Source organism: Anser anser (assembly GCF_964211835.1).
Source record: "Anser anser genome assembly, chromosome: 6".
NCBI classification, from domain to species: Eukaryota; Metazoa; Chordata; class Aves; order Anseriformes; family Anatidae; genus Anser; species Anser anser.
The window spans coordinates 4,790,273-4,801,975 of NC_139726.1; the positions used below are offsets into that span (position 1 = coordinate 4,790,273).

Here is an 11,703-nt window from a genome sequence, read left to right on the forward strand (position 1 = left end):
AGCAGGTGCCTCCCAAGCCACAGCTCCAGAGAAGACACCAGAAATGCCGAGAGCATCCTGACATCCATCAGGCCATGACCCACCAACCATGAATGTTACTGTTGGAGCCAGAAGTCCAGCACTTCAATGTCTTCACAGACTTTCTGTGTCATTTCCCTCCTTGCCCACAAAAGAAGAAATTTTAACATCCTGAGCAGCAAACAAGTACAGGCTCTAAGCACTATGCCAGGTCTAGGAGGAGCTTCAGTATCTGGTTCAGATAGGTACCTTGATATCTGATTCAGCACCAAATACAGTGGTAGCTTTGCTCAGGGTGGGGCAGGAAAAGAAGAAACAAAAAGCAAATATGTAGTTAAAGCACAGCTCCTCAGCTCTCAGCCTTATTTACTTCTTGTTTTTCTTCTTTCTGTTCTTCCCCTCCCCTCTTATTACATTGCAGATGTGCTGAAAGTCTGGCACGTCTTGGAGAAGGAATCAGAAGTCACTTGAAGGTCATTTGTTCAAGGATTGTGCCTGTTTAGTGTATCGGGCACAGGCTTTGGAAGAAATATTTATGAAAAACCACAGCACAAACCCACAATACCCAGCTTAACTACAAGTGAATGATTTAATACTTGTCAATCTGGAATGGCAGGAAGTGCTATATTGTGTCTTAAACCGCTGTTGGCCACTATCTACGGCAATGTCAAACTTGCTTATTTAATTTATTGAAGAAATTATTCGGTAGGGATAATGCACTATCTGAATTAGTATTTTACTCCATGACTTGCACATACCCCCAGAAGTTTAGAAGCTAATTTGGAGAATTCCAATATTTGTTAAGTAACCTTTCAATACATTTCTGCTTAATTCCCAAAGCAGTTCTTTCTCATGCTGAGTAAGGTGAACATAAATACAGAAAAATGAACAGAAAAAGGCCAAAATTTTCTAGCATGCATGAATCTTGGGTTCATAGTTTCTGGCAAACAGGACTCACTTTTACACGTGCCAAGCATCAGCACTTCCAGGTGATTTCAGCATGAGGCAAGTAATGCACTGAAAATCTGTTCCAGCGTGACCTGACTGCTTCTGCAGACTGAGCTGTAGCAGGGGTTACTGCTGTCAGTTTGCAAAAGCTAAATACCCGTGCCCAGAAAATTAATGCCTGCTTTTCCCATTCAGATTCCTTTCATAAAAAAAAAAAAAAAAAACAACATGCAATAACATTTTCTCTGCTCCTATTTCAGCCAGCCTGGAAGTTGTCACCTGACTGTCCTTCAATTTGTAATAAAGTCCACAGACTCCACAAAAATGGTCTCACTCTAGAAATGAAAATAGACGTGTACTGAGGAAATACCAGTGCAAATGAGAAGCTAGCTGTGTTTGTTTTGTAGCGAGGCTTCAAAACATCCTTTTTATAGTATTTCTCAAGGCAGGGAAGCTAACCAAAGATATAACAAATGCATGAATGCACAACCTTAACATTCAGAACAGCCAAAGAGCCAACACTTCAGTCTTTCAAATGCTGATAAAGAAGTTATCAGTGAAACTAAGATTCATCGAGACCACTGATAGAAGCAGACCAGCTTTGTGAGACAGTTCCAGAAGCAGACAACATCAGTGTGTCCTCACCTAGACCAAGGTCACACATTTCCAAAAACACACCTAGCAGGGGATTGTGCTGTTGTGAATGAGCTGAAGGAAATGGAGGCTGTCAGCCTGCTCGGAGACAAAGTCAACAGTACAGAAATTAGTTTCATTGTGACAGAAGCTGCTGAAAACCACCACAGGATGGAAAAAGGGCATAGTTTTATACAGGGTGTGCAATCGGGCACAGAAGACTTCAGTTGTGCTATGAATGGCACTTGAATTATCATGGAAGATACACAGTCAAAGGCCAAAATTGTACCCCATCTCACTACTTCAGGACTAATACTGTTAGCAAATGAAACCGTGAAAGCTATCGAAGCACCTTCGTATAGATGGCATTCCCCAGTGCCAGCTTCTGTCTTTGTAGCCCTCAGAACCTGTTTTGATGCATCCATGTAGAAGTCTTAAGTAGGAGAGGAGGGAAACACACAGGAACTAGCTCCAGTGATGTTTTCTTTTGTCTTTAAAAGAGCTCAGCCCAATTAGACACACAGGATTAGGGAAAATCAGTACAATTGCTGTGTTCCAGGTCCCTGGATAATAACACACCTAACGGAGAGACTTCCCCAACATCGAGGGACAGTCTTTAGGAGTATGCAGGCTTGAACAACTCATACAATAGTTAGCAGCTCAAACTGATTGAGCTGACACAGCGCAGCAGTATCTCTAAAAAAAGACAAACTGACTAGTATCAGAATTACACGTTGTGGTCTTCAAAGAATTTGGAAGACACTGCATATAACTCACTGAGCCCCACGTGGCTCAGTAGAAACAGGCCAGGAGAAAAGAGCAGCTCCCACTGCTAAAAGTCTGCGGGGCTCCATAGCACAGAAATGAGCTGAAGGCTCTGGGCAGCACAGCAAAAGCCATCCTCTGCATGAGGCATTGCTGATCACGATGGACCTGAAGCTTTAGAGCCAGGCCTGAAGCTCGTCTCATTAATATCTGTCACTGCAAAGTAGTAAATTCATGGATCAGAAATAGATAGAGAAATCCAAATCAGAGCTGTGTACAACGGCTTCAGTTAAGTTAGCCCCATGCCAGCGGTTGTGGTATTATGCCACCCAAACATCCGGAGAAGAATCGAAAAGAGCCTCTGTCACCATTTTGGTTACTGGTTCCTGCCTCGCTCCAGGTGGGGAGGAACATGCTCGAGCCCATGGACTGAGACAGACCTCTCCTTTGCTGCCCTGGCAATCCCAGCCCACAGGACAGGATCTACTGAGGGGGACAGGAACCCACATTTGCTTGGAAGAAGATGAGCATCTCTTCTATCAATGCAAAAGGAAATTTATACAACAAATACTGCCACCAAAGGCAAAGTATTTTTTGTTTTGTTTTGTAATTCAATTGTAGTATACAGTAGAAGCTTTAAAATACAGAAAGTGGTTCAGCTATTCACTCTATTTGGAAAAGAAAATGAACAAATATATGTGGCACGTGTAATTGGATTGAGAGGTAAAGTGAACAAGAGGTGCTGCTTTTAAATGCATTTCCTTTGGACACAAAGAGGTAAGTTGCAGGGATGGGAGAAAATATAGAAAAATAACTCTGCAAATTCAAACTACTTTACCAAATCACACAGCTCTGTGGAAAAATGCATTTCAAATGACTCTAAGACATTGCAGCAGTACAGACATAGCCCAGGAAGAGAATGTGTTCTTTTTATACAATTTCCCTGTCTGTGCTGCTTTGTGTATGAAGGCAGGACAGCTTTTTTTTTCTCCAAAAAAAGTACAGAAAATCTGAAATGTAGTCTTACAACACTGCTCTAAAATCTGTCTCCAATTAGTATGCACAATTTCAAAATGAGCTTCAAGCCATGTGTGATTTCTTTCAACTCTGACCCATATTTCCAAATGAAAAACAAGTTGCTTCTTATGATAAGGCTATCAGTTACAAGCATGAGTATATGTCACAAACTTTTCAGGAAAACAAATCTTTGTCTCTAATTCTGACTCTCCTTTGTGTGACCCATAATCAAAACGCGATATTGTGTTATTTGAACATCTTTGTGGGTTGTTATTTCCTTGTAAGACTGTAAAAGCCAGAAAGTAGTGTGCCCACAGACAGAAATGCAAAGCTACCTTTCTGATAAAAAGCTCTGAGTGAAATGTGCCTCAGGACACACAAGCATCTTTTGGCTAGCTTCAGAGCAGAGAACTAATTAGGCTCGATCTAAACAGCTTTATGCAGGAAACATGCTATCATGGCATTTCCACTGACCAGCTCCACGAGGAACATTGAGAGTCCCCATGGATAAACCAAGGACATTTGTTGTACACTGTTCTTTACACCTCCCCATGCCCTATTCTTACTAGCACTACTGACAAACAAAGTGGTACTACTGTGGTACAAAGCTTGTTGACAACAAGCAGGGCAAGAGATTCTATCAGTGTCTTCAGTCTCTAGCGATATCGAGTACCAACCAAATAGGTTGTATATTAGGAAAAGGTTCTTCACCGAGAGGGTGGTAGGGCACTGGGACAGGCTCCCCAGGGCAGTGGTCTCAGCACCAAGCCTGCTGAAGTTCAAGAAGCATTTGGGCAATGCTCTCAGACACATGGTCTATTTTTTGGGTGGTCCTGTGTGGAGCCAGGAGTTGGACTCAATGATCCTTGTGGGTCCCTTCCAACTCGGGATATTCTACAATTCTAGATATCAGCCTTCACCACTCACCAATTCTTACAGTATCCACTGTCACTAATCACCTCCCTCGTGGTCACCAGCAAGGAAGCGAGTTAATCAAATACTGCTAAATTGCAGCCAGCAAAGGCAAATGCTGGGAAACATGGCCTAACTGGCTTTCCCAGCCAGCGCTGCTGGCCTTTTCCACTTTTGGGGACAACTACTTAGTAAAGGCAGGGACATGAGAAGTGATTAGTAGCTTGGGATGTTGCAGAGGATCAGATACAGTTGCCTCTTGCATAGGACATTACAGATTTTTTTAGATTCTGAATACTAATTTTGCCTTTAAAGCATCATTTCACATGTACCCTCCACATTATTATTATTTCCAAATTTTCAAACAATAGAAATAAAATAATTATGTAACACAACCTGTATTTAACACATACACAATACATATAGATAGAGTTATTCTAAAAATCATTAGCAACAAGTTTTCTGAATTGCAAAAAGATGAATTTAAGACTCCTTACCTACAGCCTCACAGAAGTCCTTGTCTCATCTCAAACTGTCATCAACGGGCAGCAGTTTAACTATTTCAAAAAACGGAAAACATCTAGGTCACATGTCTATAGACAGCATTCGGGTTAATCTCCCTCAGCTCATAAAGATAGAAAGAAAGCAGGAAAAAAAAGTAGAGTAAAACCACTTCCTGCAAGAGCAGTAGCTAAACCATTTCACCAGTGAGTAACTTACACCCAAGTCTAGGGCAAAACTCTTCTGGATTGGATACAAAGACAAATTTTAAAGAATGAAAATATCTCCGCTGTTGAATTTGCAACAAACAGGGAGAATTAGATTTTGCAGAAGGTAAACATGATGTTTAAAAGGAAATGCTAAAAGGAATTACAATTCTAAGCCTCAGGACAACTTCCCTTTTCTTACCTTCAATGAAACCCTTTGAGTACTGAAATAGCTTACAACAAATCTGCTTTGCTGATTTGAAACAAAGCTTAAGTAAACATGATGCTTACCGTACCGTTACTTTAGATTTCTAAAACAGTAAATGCTGGACAATCAGAGAGTTTGCTACTTTAAAAAAAAAAAGAAAAAAAAAAAAGACTTGTACTATTGCCTCTCTGATTAACACTTCTGCTTCTTTGATTTTCTGTTTTAGCACTTCTTCATTAAGCAGCCTTTGGAGAAGCACAGCCACACACATCTGCTGCCCAGCAGCTCACAACATTGTGGTCCCTCCTTGTCAGGCAGGAGGAACCCAGAGGGAGGGACGTCACACAGCTCCTTGTCTTTGGCCCAGCAGAAAAACCCCTTCACGCCTTCACAAACGTCTTCCCCCACGACCTTTCAGCAGGCAACGATAGCATCTTTCTGATATTTCTAGCTCGACTTTCAGAACATGCATTCATCTTCCTGGAGGAGCTGGGGTTCCCTTGTGGGGCACGGTGGTTGTGGTGTGCACACAAGGACTGCAGTGGTGCTGGTCAGGATGCACAGCCTTCTGTTGGTACTTTGGCAGATTAGGGGGATTTTTTGGTTATTTCTCACAGTGAAACAAAGAACTGCCATACAGACTGAGAAAATCAAGTTCATCCTCAAGTTTAAGGACTCGTAATTGATAGGTAGTACCAGTGGAACTCCTCAAGAGCACATGCTCCACTAATGCAGATATCTAGCAACGAATTCAGTGGGGTCCTTGAAGAAGGATCCTGCAGAACATCCCAATATTTGGGGCAAGTTATCTGCCAGTTGGATTTGGGTAGAATATTATATTGCCAGCTTGGTGTCAGTGGGGAGAGAATAAGAAGGCAATCTGGATGGATCAGCAGTACAAGCTTCAGGGTGCAGTCCACAAATATCTATTTTCCTTTGAGTTTTACCATTCCCATCACCTCCTCCTCCTACAGGCTTCATCCAGCAGCCTTTGTCACCATCACTGTCCCCATTTTCTTCCCTGATGTCTCTGGTTCTTTGTCTCCTTCTTTCCACAAGGAAAACTGGGACAATGTCCCTCTTACTTGAGAATCAAAACAGAATTCTCCCACAATGCTCCCAGGTAACCAAGGACAACTACAAGTTGTCCACCCTCTATCAGCTCACTGGCAAATGTCCCATGTCAAGTTGACTCTTCTTAAATTGAAAGAAAACAGCTTAAAGTGAAGACCTAAGTGCTTTTCAACACTGAAGGAAGTCTTGTTGACACAAAGATTAGTGTTCAATTGAATTAAGAGAAAGAGCAGAGATGGTTAGTAAACAGAGCTAGGACTGAGGCTCAAGTGGAGCTAAGAAAGACCCAGAAAGGGAATATGAGAAATTTTACAATGATGCAAAGAAAAAAAAGGAAAAGAAAAAAAAAAAAAAAGATTTGCAGGCAAGTAATTTCCTATTGCAGCAAGACAAGATGCAAGAGAGTTTGTGTAGCAAACACCTTTATCATTTCCTGAAGCACATGGGAAACAAGAGCTTCAAGGACCCAAGAAGAATCTGAAAGAACAAGGGGAAACATAACACTGCTGAAGGAGTAACAGAACTATCAGTCAATAGAATGAATTATGCTTACATCATTATTGCTGACTTTGTGCTAACTTCTACAACCTTCATTTTAGAGCTAAATATCCAAAACCAGACTCAAGACCGTTCTTGTTCCCAAAGGATCACCACTTGAAAAGGTAATGCATGCACGTGGACAGGAGAGGGAGTTGAACAGCATGACAGCTGGCTGTCACAGCTCTAAACTAAAACATTTTTATCTGTAGGCACTGCATTTTAGGGATGTGCTTTAAAGATGGACTTTTGGAACAGAAGAGTAGATGCTATGCCTGAATGGTGATGAGAGAAGGCAACACAGCTCTTTCTCCATAAGCTAACAGCCAGTGCTTAAAGAACCTGCATCGGCATTACGTTATTGCTTGCTCTTTTATGAACAGTACATTGTTCAATAGATTTTGTAGTATGGAACAAATTCTAGGGAACCACTAATTGAAAAATCTATTGTAGCTAGATATCTCAAAATTTTCCTCAAATGAAAGCAAAGGCATTTTTACCATTAGTAAATATTTGTGGGCAGTGTGGACAACAGGACTTCATTGCCAAACTGTGAAGTGACCATCAGTAAATGTATAAAATACCACAGCAGAACTTGTCTGTTACCTTGTCGAAAGCCTAGATTACCAAGGACATGACATTTTTCATGAAAATGTCTTTCACTGTACACCTAACATTTCAAGTCAAGTTGCATACTCTGTCTGATTTCCTTCAAATCCATTTGACAGTATGTCAGTAGTGACAAAATTCTATAAAAAGATGGCAGCTTTGCATTCTGCCTAAACTTATGCAGCACAAGCTTCCCGTGTGATCTCTGGAAGACTGAAAATACTTTAGATGTGCAAAAACCCATTTAGCAAAATCTAAGAGCTCATTTAATCCAAGTAAAATTAAACAGGACACAAATTACAGTGGCATTACCTGGAGCAGACTGCTGCTCCACTGGTTGGTCTTTGTCTGTTTACTGTGCAAGTTAGAGACGGAGCATCATTTCTGAGGCTCAGATTTCTTGTCCCTATTTCAGTGACTCATGGCGTCATTGCTTATGAGACATGTCATCAAGCTGGTGAACATCCAGATTTCCATATCTCATAACAGAGAGCACAAAGCACTAAAGCTAAAACAACAGTTTTAAAACCCACTGTTGACTGAGGATGCTGGATGCCCAGAAGCTGTTACCAACTCACGTCTGATAAGTTCAAACAGTATCATAAGTTTAATCGGGTTCTTGAACAGGGCATCCAAGACTTGTTCTGGACCAGCTGCCTCCTGAGGGAAAAAGAAAACTTGACTTTTCTTTTTTTTTTTCTCATTTCGTTCAGTCTTTACTCTGTTGGGATGACTGACAGGCAGCCCATAGTCTGGCTAGTATAGCAGACACCTTCCTCTAGCAGCCAATCTAATTCAGGGGGTAAGTCAAGCCATGATAACACTAAGTGTGGGCAGCAGTCAAGCACAAGCCTGGAGGAACCGTGTTGTGTGCAATTGCTGGTTCCAGATGAAAATTTTTGTTAATGAAAACGATGAAGTTCCAAAACTTTGCAATTCAGTGGAAAAACAAACCACCACCACTAGGAAACTAGCAGGCTATGTGATAATGAAGAAATAGTGTATTAATTCCATATTCTTCACCAGAGGGATGATATTTTTTGCATTTGTAGTGGATTTTAAAATATTTAAATTAAAAAGGAGAACAAGGAATTATATCTGCGTGGGCCCTAATTCATTTCCTTGTTCACAGCACTTGCTTTCTCAGAGTGCTGATGTTCATTCAGTAGCCATTATTTTTTGCTGTAAGGGCTCAGAACACTTAAACACCAAAAAAAAATATATGTTTCTAGGAACTCATGTATCAAGAAGGCCATTCAACAATTCCACAGGCTTATAGCCCAAGATAACAACAGTCTCCAATATTACCTGCTTGAGCAATAAATGTTTATAATGTAGGAGCTTATGTGTAAATGTCAGTGTAAACATACAGTAATGGTTAAATTCACACAACCCTCTCAACCGTAATATGCATTATAAACATTCCGGTATCATCTTCCAAAACCTTTTGCTCTGAGCTGATTTTTCTCCTAAACAATCCATTTTACTTACTGCAGTGTTAAAAGTGCAAAAGATATTTTTAAAAAATTGTCACAGGTGGTAGAAAATAGATCCTAAGAACTTCTCCAACAGTTTAATGCCGGCTATATAGAAGGAACATATGCACTGTGACTCAAGGTCTAAAAGCCAAAACACTCAAATTTTAGGAGACAAATAATCTCGCATTAAAACATCTCTTAATAGCTGTGCTGCTGAAGTTTTGATAACACATACTTTACAAAGCAGCACAGAAGTTTAGGATAGAATTTGCTGAACCTTTACTTATTTTGTCTTCACTTTGGATTTAGAAAAATTCAAAATTAGGAACATATTTCTTTATTTTCACACTTTTTAAAAAAAAATTCAAACTCTACCCAGTCTTACTTTTAACTGTTAAATACATTAAAAAAAAAAAAAAAAAGACAAGTTAATGGAAACTACTAGATATGAAAGTTCTACATAAATTCAAGCTGGTCCTTTTCTCCCTGTCTTCCAGGTGTTTTATGGCACTGAACATATATTTTAAAGGCCAGCCTAGCCTAGACATATTTTTAATAACTTTTAACAAGCCACTTCAACCCATTGTATAGCTATACTGTACTAAAAAGAGACAAAAAAAAAAAAACAAAAAAAAAAAACAAGCATATGTTGATGCATTATGTAAAGACTTTCCTTGACAGGATTTAGTTACATGCAAGTTTTAAATGCAGTGTAAATGCATTTTCTGGAGCGTTAGTCCTCCAAATGCTAGAAGTGCTACAACACCAAACTGCCAAAATGGTACTTTTACATCACACCATAACGGACCTTAAAAAGGCAAATGAGTCATGTATTTTGTATGGCAAAATCTTAATCCATGGACTCATGATCAAGTCAGAGTTGCAAGCTGGTGGTAGCAAAATCCTCTCCAAAACCCTTCTCCTCTTATTGCTGCTAGCACTGGCTTTAAGTGTGACCCAAACTCTCCAATGACTTTTTGACTGGAGATGTTTCAAAAACTGTCAATGTTTTCACAGCAAAATATGAAGTGGCTTTCCTTTCTATGAAACTGATACTCCAGGTAGTGTTGTTTCTACCTTCATTATAAAAGCATCAGCTATATGGTGAATAATGCTAGGAAAAATAGCTAGTCCTGTAAAATCCCATGCTGCAGATGAATGCAGAAGAAAGCTGAGACGTTCTGGCATATTCCTTTCTATTTCTTTAGGCTTTAAGGAAGAAGAGGCTTATTTCTACAGTATCAAGTTCCATTTTTGGAAAAAAGATAAAAGTAAGCATATAGCAATGCAAGACATTCAGAAAAATAATGCAGTCTCCATCAAATCTAAAGTGTTCAGCTCTTCCTAATGCATCTTTTATCTGTGCTTTAGGCTTGTCTCTCGCTCTGCTCCCTCCCATGCTACCCTTGAGGGTGAGTCAGAACTGCCCAGGCAGTTGTGCAAGAAGAAAAAAAGTCAATAAAAACAAGAGAAAGTCAGACACAGGAAATAAAAGTCCTCTGCAGACACATGATCGTCTTCTCTCATGTCCTGAGCAGCTTTCAGGGGAGACTACGCTGCCTGAAACAAACTAAGAAAGAAAAAAAAATCAGTTTATTAAAGGCTTGAAGACTAAAGCAGGTAGTTGCATTAAACAATTCAATATGTCAGTTCCAATCCCTTCATATGATTTTATTTGCCCATGTAATTCAAGGATACCTCTAGATTTGTACACAGTTGTACTCCATTGTCCTTTTCCCCAGTCCCTCAGGCAGGCAATTGCTGTTGCCCATGCCCCTAAGATATGGGAGATGTCATAGGAAATCATATTGGCTATTGGTAAACAGAGTTATCCAGATTTAAGGGAGGGGAAAAAACAAAGACAAAAAAAAAAAATTGTACCACCTCGGGTTGAATATTAGAGATGTTGGCTATTTAAACATTCTGGAAAACGTCTTCAGAGCTGGCACCTACAGAAAATAAGAAGGGAGCCTTTACTTAGACCACTCCAATATGTCCCCACAAATGCATTTAACTTCTTCTCACTTTAAGCAGGCAAAAAAAGAAAACTGATAGCCCTCATTCTACAGCTTTTTGAGATTGTTCCAGTTTTTCAGTTCCTCCTAATCTCTATAGTCTGTGGTCTCTGAAGACATATACTTCCTTTTCCCTTGTTTCTCAAGACCACCTTGTCCTCCTCTTTCTTCTGTTTCATGCTTGTAATCTTGAATTCATGAGCCCCTTTTTATGCCATATCTGCCAAATTTAGCAGGGACTGTCCTAAAGCAAGTATGCAGCACTGCTGTATTCTGATCCTTTAGATACCCTAGATCCGGGTTATCACAAAAAGATCAGTTTCAAGCAACAACAGCAGGTACCTGGTGTAAAGTCTTACATCTCCACTCTTCCCTGATTTGGGGGAGGGATTGGGAAGTATATTAAAATACTGATTTATCAGACAGTTTTATACATTCTGAGGTGTGAAAACCATTCATCGTTCATCCACTTCTATTATTTCTGTTGCTCCAAATTCTGCAACAGGAGGATAAAGTGAACCAACACTTCAAAGGGCAAGTGGTTTTTAGGGTTAGGAAGTATTTTTTTTTTTCAGGTTTTAGGAGTATTTTGGATTTAGGAAAGAAAGAGTTTAAGACATGAGATGTGACACAACAGTCAGCAGTCCCCACTCCTTGGTTGTGGACATGGACAGACCCACTTTTCTGCTGCAACCTCTGTGTTTGTGAAGACTTGATTAATTACAGCCCCTTTAACCTACCTCCCCACTCACGTTTCCAATTCACCTTTATTTCAAGATGCA

At 40.1% G+C, this 11,703-nt stretch overlaps 1 protein-coding gene across 3 annotated transcripts in view; it reads right to left on the reverse strand.

Annotated features, from left to right (window-relative positions):
- The window catches only part of ARHGAP15 (Rho GTPase activating protein 15), a 332,393-nt gene extending 326,917 nt beyond the window's left edge, over positions 1–5,476 (reverse strand). The window contains exons 1-2 of one of the 3 annotated variants that reach the window (XM_083841824.1): positions 5,292–5,476; positions 4,791–4,850 (exon numbers count right to left, since the gene is read on the reverse strand). The gene's annotated coding sequence lies outside the window, so the exon portion shown is untranslated. Of the gene's footprint in view, positions 1–4,790; positions 4,942–5,291 lie in introns of those variants that run through there. The other 2 variants (XM_083841823.1, XM_083841826.1) reach the window with 2 other exon arrangements.
- Positions 5,477–11,703: the final 6,227 nt, after the last annotated feature.